The sequence below is a fragment of the Ranitomeya variabilis genome, chromosome 6 (genome assembly GCF_051348905.1).
Source record: "Ranitomeya variabilis isolate aRanVar5 chromosome 6, aRanVar5.hap1, whole genome shotgun sequence".
Taxonomy (NCBI): Eukaryota; Metazoa; Chordata; class Amphibia; order Anura; family Dendrobatidae; genus Ranitomeya; species Ranitomeya variabilis.
In genome coordinates this window covers 522403046-522411950 of record NC_135237.1, presented here as the reverse complement: position 1 = coordinate 522411950, position 8905 = coordinate 522403046, and the positions used below count along the sequence as shown (strand labels likewise).

Sequence of the window (8905 nt, the reverse complement as noted above, 5' to 3'; positions counted from 1 at the left end):
AATTCTTGAAAACACTCATGGTTTGCGGCCCTCGAGGAATGCAGTTTGACACCTCTGATATATACTGTAAAGAAGAGATCCAATATAAATATAAAATTCACAATTTTATTAGTAAATATTTTTTAAAAACAAATAATTGTCACATATAACAAAAACAAACAAGAGTGCCCTAACTAAGAAGGACACCTGGTCCAAATCAGAGCCACACAGTGATGAGACATATGGGACTATTATTAAGGAAGATACATCTAAATATCTCAAATACACAGATATGTATAGCGCAGCATATTAGTACATAGGCACAGGTTATATATCAGGCAAGAGTATATCATGCTATGTCCCGTCTAGTGACAAAATATTATAGACAGTAGTATTGCTGATCTATATAAAGGGAACCATGTTTCTCCCAAATGCATACATACTGTTAATGAAAAGAAAGCTGCATACTGTATATTACCCGATCGGTGTAGTACACTGCAGGCCCAGTGACAGGATCGGCGTCCCTCCTCATCCCGACGCACGTTTCGCTTCCGCTTCTTTCGGGGAAAACAAACCTGAAACCAGATAAAAAGGGGAGAAATTGACTCAATCTTTTTTTTTTTTAATTCGTTTATTAATTGCAAAATAAATCATACAATACACACATTTGCATTCGTATCCATCATTATCCATTATAACATAAAATACAAATAATTACAATGCATCGTCACATCCAGAATATTACAAGAGCAACAAATGGTGCATGTCGATCACTAGTATCCTATTGTGTAACCTTAACTACATTAACTACTAATAGAACGCCGCCAAAAAGAAAATTCCCTATAAATTTCACCCTGTAAGCAATGCCCCCAAAGTCACGGACCCTACTTCTTACATGTATATTAAATTGTTATAGATTATAGAGTGTGGTAGGAGGAGTTCCATCTACCCCATATTTTCTCAAATTTATCTGGACATCCTCTATTCTGATATAATGTCCGTTCATATGGGATAATTGAGTTCACTAAATCAACCCAAGCTCTAAGAGATAGGCAAGAACCACCCATCCATCGCAGCGCCAGTACAAATTGACTCAATCTTTGAATGTGTGTCTGTGTGTGCCACACTAAGCATGGAGAACATAAAGAGAAGAAAACTGCCTGAGGACTTGAGAACCAATATTGTTGAAATATATCAACAATCTCAAGGTTACAAGTGCATCTTCAGAGATCTTGATCTTCCATTGTCCATGGTACGCAATATAATCCACGCATTTACAACACATGGCACTGTAACTAATCTCCCTGGACATGGATGGCAGAAACAAAAATAGAAAGGTTGCATAGCAGAATAAGAAATTCAGGCTGTCCTTCAGGCTCACGGTGCATCACTGTCAGCGCAAACTATGTGTCGACATTTGAATGAAATACACTATGGCGTGAGACCAATGAGGACCTCTCTGCGGTCACAGGCATAAAGCAACTAGACTGTAGTTGTTTGCAAAACTGTACAGGAGTAAACCAAAATCCTTACGGGAAAGCATCTTGTGCACAGATTGGACAAATATAGAACTTTTTGCTAAACCACATCATTCTACTTTTAAAGAAAACAGAATGAAACCTACAAAGAAAAAAACACAGTACCTACAGTCAAATATGGTGGAGGTTCATAGATGTTTTGGGGTTGTTTTGATGTACATGGCATTGGATGGCTTGACTGTGTGGAAGTCATGATGAAATATGAAGATTACCAAAGGATTTTGAGCTGCAATGTAGTGCGCAGCGTCAGAAAGTTGGCATTGCATCCTACGTCTTGGGTCTTACAGCAGGACACGGACCCAAAACATACTTCCAGAAGCACCCAGAAATGGATGGAAACAAAGTGCTGGAGAGTTCTTAAATGGCCAGCAATGAGCCCTGATTTAAATCCTATTGAACACCTGAGGAAAGATCTTAAAATTGCTGTTGTGAAAAGACACCCTTCAAATAACCTGGAGCAGTTTGAAAAAGAAGAGTGGTCCAAAAGTCCAGTTGAGAGGTGTTAGATGCTTGTTGATGGTTATAGTAAGCAATTGATTGAAGTTTATTCCAAAGGGTGTGCAACCAAATATTAAGTTGCTGCCGCCTCACCGCCACCAGAGCTGCTGCACCCCGACCTTCTGTTTCTTCCCCATTATCCCGTAGAATGTAAGTCCGCAAGGACAGGGTCCTCTCCCCTCTGTACCAGTCTATCATTGTAAATTCGTTTACTGTAAACGATATCTAGAACTCTGTATGTAACCCCTTTCTCATGTACAGCACCATGGAATTAATGGTGCTATATAAATAAATAATAATAATAAGTTGAGAGTGCCAACAATTTTGTCTCGCCCGTTTTCGGAGTTGTGTATGAAATTATGTCCAACTTGCCTTTTTTTTCTGTTTTTTGAGTTGTTCCAATACAAACAAAGTAAATAAACATGTGTATGACAAATCATATCTAATTGCAAAAATTTTATGGGAGAAATACTTCATTTTCTGGCAGTGTAAGGGTTGCAACACTTTCGGCCATGACTGTATGTCTTCTATTCTGGTATAAATGTTCCCTTTTTTCCCCTTCCTGACCCCATCCTGGTGTATATATCCCCCATACTGCTATAGATGTCCCTTATCCTGGACTTCTTCATGATATATACAGTGACTTGCAACAGTATTCATCAGCAGCTTTTTACCTGTTTTGTTACATTACAATTTGTGTTTAAATAGTTTTGTAATCTGATTTGTGTGTGATGCATTGTCATGTCGGACACTGTTCGGACCAGGTCGTTCGACAGACAGCGTTAATTCTGCTTTTGACCACTATTTGCTCATTGGCGTCGGCTGGATTTTGTCTAGCTGTTCCAGGGTTAATTTACCTGTTCCTCGGATTGGAAGCTGGGTCATGCCCATTGCCTTTAAATAGTTCTCCTGATCATTGGGCGTCGCCGATTATAGCTTCTGTCTTGTGCATTGTTATCTCGGTCCGGAGTGGAGAGCTGGTTGTTGGAGATTCGTTGCTGGTGGTGTATTTTCCTTAGTCTTATTTACTTCTTCCTATATTTGTATTTATTTTGCCCTGCACATTTATAGTGTACTAGATTGTGGCCCAATTCTAACGCATCGGGTATTCTAGAATATGCATGTCCCCGTAGTATATGGACAATGATGATTCCAGAATTTGCGGCAGACTGTGCCCGTCGCTGATTGGTCGAGGCAACCTTTATGACATCGTCACCATGGCAACCATTATGACATCTACATCGATACTGTGCCCATCGCTGATTGGTCGAGGCGAATTTGCGGCAGACTGTGCCCGTCGCTGATTGGTCGAGGCAACCTTTATGACATCATCGTCGCCATGCTGTGCCCGTCGCTGATTGGTCGAGGCAACCTTTATGACATCATCGTCGCCATGTTGTGCCCGTCGCTGATTGGTCGAGGCCTGGCGGCCTCGACCAATCAGAGACGCGGGATTTCCAGGACAGACAGACGGAAAAACCCTTAGACAATTATATATATATAGATTCCTGTGTGACTGCGGCGTGGTGTATATTTTCCTTTATCCTTGTCTGTGCTAACTGTGGGTATTGGTGTATTACCTCTTCACTGGGTGGTGGGCGGTTGGTTTCAGCCTAGGGTTGAAACAGGAGACAGGGCGAGGGTCGAGGCCTGGACATGCACACCATCAGTGTAAACTCCAGGTAGAGGGTCAGTCAGGATTTCCCTAGTCTGAGGGAAATTACAGGGGCCCGGGTTATTAGCTCTCGCTCACCTAGTCTCCTGGTGACATGCATCAGCTCTAAATAGTCTAAGCTGGTGAAGTGAAGTGAAGTGAGAAAAATAAATGCATAAATTAAATTTATGGGACCAAATTAAAAAAAATGACATGTGTATATGTATTCACCCCTTTCGCTATGAAGCCCCTACAAATTTCTGGTGTAAACAATTACCTTCATAAGTCACATGTTTAGTGACAGAAAGTCCACCTGTGTGCAATCTAAGTGTCACATGTCTGTCAGTATATACACACCTTTTCTGAAAGGCCCCAGAGGCTGCAACTAGGGTTGAGCGACTTTCATTTTTTTAAGATCGAGTCGGGTTTTGCGAAACCCGACTTTGTCCAAAGTCGAGTCGAGTGCAGTCGGCCGATTATCGCTAAAAGTCGGGGATCGACCGAAACACGAAACCCAATGCAAGTCAATGGGGAAGCATAGTCGGCAGTGAGTGGAGGCCAGGAAAACACCTACAGTGCTCATTTTAATGCCAAAAACATCCATTCTTGTTTCTGAAGCTTGTCAATCTTAATTAACTTTATAATAATAGTTGGACATTGGAAATTGGGGGTCATTTGGCAAAAGTTGTGGGGGGTAGGGCTGGTTCAAGGTTTTAGTGGGCCCAGGAAACGTGGACTATGTCACGGCGGTGGAGCAGTGAGAGGTAAGTATGTCAAGTTTGCAAGTGCTGTGATCCTAAGCAAGCAGGGGGGCCCACTCGTTGGCATTGGCACTGGCACAGGGCCCCTCAAAGTACAGCAGTGTGTTTGCACAGCGGGGGCGCCTCCCACCAGCAGCAACACTTTTGCGTACTCTGAGGGGCCCTGTGCCAGTGACGTCACCAACGAGTATGCCCCCCCACCTGATGAAGGAACCTGCACTTTCATCTGCACCTTCCTCTTTGTCCCTGTGTAAGGTGGTATAACATGTGGGAAGGGGAACCTTACTTTCAGCAGGGTCAGATTCTGGCTGTGTAGAGTGCAAGGGGAATGTAGTGGTCTAGGTCAATGTACCAGCAGACTCATCTAGCAGTGGCTGGGCAATGGACAGGATGAGGAGGAAACACAGATATAGGGCCAAAGAATAAAGTAGGCTAAATGCAGTTCAAAATTGGTAACAGGACTAAACAGGCGGCATTGCTTTGTTCAGTGGAGTAGCAAACCCAGGAGCAGCAGACACTGTTTTAAGGGCCCAACCACACTAGTAGGCCAAATGCAGTTTAATATCTGCTACTATAGGCCAAAAGCCTAAAGACTGAAGCTCAGCTTTATACAGTGGAGGACAACACCAGGGAGCGGCAGACACCGTTAGTAGGCCGTAACCACCAATTTTTTGTTAAAAAAGCACTTAATGAGAGCCAGAAGGTTGAAGCTCAGATTTAGACAGTGGAGGACACACCAGGGAGCGGCAGACACCATTAGTAGGCCGTAACCACCAATTTTTTGTTAAAAAAGCACTTAATGAGAGCCAGAAGGTTGAAGCTCAGACAAGGCAACCTGGAGGAGAACACCAAGGAGGAGGAGAACACTCAGGAGGAGGACAACACCCAGGAGCGGCAGACACCGTTAGTAGGCCCTAACCACCAATTTATTTAAAGAAAGAACTTAATGAGAGCCAGAAGGTTGAAGCTCAGATTTAGACAGTGGAGGACAACACCAGGGAGCGGCAGACACCGTTAGTAGGCCGTAACCACCAATTTTTTTAAAAACAGCACTTAATGAGAGCCAGAAGGTTGAAGCTCAGACAAGGCAACCTGGAGGAGAACACCAAGGAGGAGGAGAACACTCAGGAGGAGGACAACACCCAGGAGCGGCAGACACCGTTAGTAGGCCCTAAATACCAATTTATTTAAAGAAAGCACTTAATGAGAGCCAGAAGGTTGAAGCTCAGATTTAGACAGTGGAGGACAACACCAGGGAGCGGCAGACACCGTTAGTAGGCCGTAACCACCAATTTTTTGTTAAAAAAGCACTTAATGAGAGCCAGAAGGTTGAAGCTCAGATTTAGACAGTGGAGGACAACACCAGGGAGCGGCAGACACCGTTAGTAGGCCGTAACCACCAATTTTTTTAAAAACAGCACTTAATGAGAGCCAGAAGGTTGAAGCTCAGACAAGGCAACCTGGAGGAGAACACCAAGGAGGAGGAGAACACTCAGGAGGAGGACAACACCCAGGAGCGGCAGACACCGTTAGTAGGCCCTAAATACCAATTTATTTAAAGAAAGCACTTAATGAGAGCCAGAAGGTTGAAGCTCAGATTTAGACAGTGGAGGACAACACCAGGGAGCGGCAGACACCGTTAGTAGGCCGTAACCACCAATTTTTTGTTAAAAAAGCACTTAATGAGAGCCAGAAGGTTGAAGCTCAGATTTAGACAGTGGAGGACAACACCAGGGAGCAGCAGACACCGTTAGTAGGCCGTAACCACCAATTTTTTAAAAAACAGTACTTAATGAGAGCCAGAAGGTTGAAGCTCAGATATAGACAGTGGAGGACAACACCAGGGAGCGGCAGACACCGTTAGTAGGCCCTAACCACCAATTTATTTAAAGAAAGCACTTAATGAGAGTCAGAAGGTTGAAGCTCAGATTTAGACAGTGGAGGACAACACCAGGGAGCGGCAGACACTGTTTGTAGGCCGTAACCAAAGTTGAAGGCCAAATGCAGTTTAATATCTGATACTATAGGCCGAAAGCCTAAAGACTGAAGCTCAGCTTTATACAGTGGAGGACAACACCAGGGAGCGGCAGACACCATTAGTAGGCCGTAACCACCAATTTTTTGTTAAAAAAGCACTTAATGAGAGCCAGAAGGTTGAAGCTCATACAAGGCAACCTGGAGGAGAACACCAAGGAGGAGGAGAACACTCAGGAGGAGGACAACACCCAGGAGCGGCAGACACCGTTAGTAGGCCCTAACCACCAATTTATTTAAAGAAAGCACTTAATGAGAGCCAGAAGGTTGAAGCTCAGATTTAGACAGTGGAGGACAACACCAGGGAGAGGCAGACACCGTTAGTAGGCCCCAACCACCAATTTTTTTTTAAAAAGCACTTAATGAGAGCCAGAAGGTTGAAGCTCAGATTTATACAGTGGAGGACAATTTGAATTAGGGACTGCAGACAGACTTAGTAGGCTGTCCCCTGTGGACCATACATCCACCACATTAACCCATTGCGCCGTAATGGACACATAACCTTCCGTGGCCATGCCTACAGGTCCATGCGTCTGTTGTCAGGTGCACCTTTGTACTCACAGATTGCCAGAGTGCATGGACAATGCGGTCTTTTACATGCTGGTGGAGGGTTGGGATGGCTTTTCTCGCAAAAGAAGTGTCGACTGGTTAGCTTGTAGCGTGGTACAGCGTAGCCCATCATGGCTTTATTAATAGTAAATAAAATATATAACTAGGCTCTATGAACTTTTAAATAGGTTCCAGGGGTACACGGGCAGCATTGGTGTGGTCAGCGGAGGACGATTGCAAGGAGGGACCGCAGACAGGCTTACTAGGCCTAAAATAACTAAAAATAGGCTCAATGCAGTTTTAAATAGGTTACATGGATACACAGGCAGCATTGTGGTCAGTGGAGGAGGATTGCAAGGAGGGACCGCAGACAGGCTTACTAGGCCTAAAATAACTAAAAATAGGCTCAATGCAGTTTTAAATAGGTTACATGGATACACAGGCAGCATTGTGGTCAGTGGAGGAGGATTGCAAGGAGGGACCGCAGACAGGCTTACTAGGCCTACAATAACTAAAAATAGGCTCAAGGCGCTTAGAGTTATCTCGCAGGGGTACACAGGCAGCATTGTTGTGGTCAGTGGAGGAGGATTGCAAGGAGGGACCGCAGACAGGCTTACTAGGCCTAAAATAACTAAAAATGGGCTCAATGCAGTTTTAAATAGGTTACATGGATACACAGGCAGCATTGTGGTCAGTGGAGGAGGATTGCAAGGAGGGACCGCAGACAGGCTTACTAGGCCTAAAATAACTAAAAATAGGCTCAATGCAGTTTTAAATAGGTTACATGGATACACAGGCAGCATTGTGGTCAGTGGAGGAGGATTGCAAGGAGGGACCGCAGACAGGCTTACTAGGCCTAAAATAACTAAAAATAGGCTCAAGGCACTTAGAGTTATCTCGCAGGGGTACACAGGCAGCATTGGTGTGGTCAGTGGAGGAGGATTGCAAGGAGGGACCGCAGACAGGCTTACTAGGCCTAAAATAACTAAAAATAGGCTCAATGCAGTTTTAAATAGGTTACATGGATACACAGGCAGCATTGTGGTCAGTGCAGGAGGATTGCAAGGAGGGACCGCAGACAGGCTTACTAGGCCTAAAATAACTAAAAATAGGCTCAATGCAGTTTTAAATAGGTTACATGGATACACAGGCAGCATTGTGGTCAGTGGAGGAGGATTGCAAGGAGGGACCGCAGACAGGCTTACTAGGCCTAAAATAACTAAAAATAGGCTCAAGGCACTTAGAGTTATCTCGCAGGGGTACACAGGCAGCATTGGTGTGGTCAGCGGAGGACATTTGCAAGGAGTGTCTGACACAGTTAGTACTCACAAAAAATAAATAGATGTTAATGTCTCGCAAAACAACAAAAAATAAAAATAAAAAAGTGTGGCATACTCAGGTACAGGGGTGGGCTCATCTGCTGAGTTTCTGACATAGTAATTTGGCAGTAAGTATTTACTGGTGCCAATATAGGACACTGACCCAGACTACTTTAACTAGCATCATAGATGTCAACAAATTGGTATTGTCAGTGCCAGGCATTGAATGATGTCAGCGCATAGACTAAACATTGGTGGAGCTGTGAGAGATAATTTTGCACGTGGTAGAGCACAGTTTGAGCTGGGGGGGGTGAACTCTCTTGTGGCCGGCGGTACCATCCCAGGGCCCCTCATGTTACAACGGTGTGTCTGACGTTGGGTGCACGCCACCACCACCAGAGACACTTTATTGTACTATGAGGGACCCAGTGGCAGTGCCGTCGACCAAAAGCGGGCACACCCACCTCTTCAGACAAATGGCACTCTAACGGGTGCTTGCGCCAAGTGGCGAGACCACGGCCCCGTGGGGGGAGTTTTCCCATTGAGGGAGGTGTAAACATGTCGTATGCTGGA

At 44.5% G+C, this 8905-nt stretch overlaps 1 long non-coding RNA gene across 1 annotated transcript in view; it reads right to left on the bottom strand.

Moving 5' to 3' along the window:
- Nucleotides 1–467: 467 nt before the first annotated feature.
- Nucleotides 468–8905, bottom strand: part of LOC143781491 (uncharacterized) — a 48369-nt gene continuing 39931 nt past the window's right edge. The window contains exon 3 of the long non-coding RNA XR_013216738.1: nt 468–554. This is a non-coding gene — a long non-coding RNA (uncharacterized LOC143781491). The remainder of the gene's footprint in view (nt 555–8905) is intronic.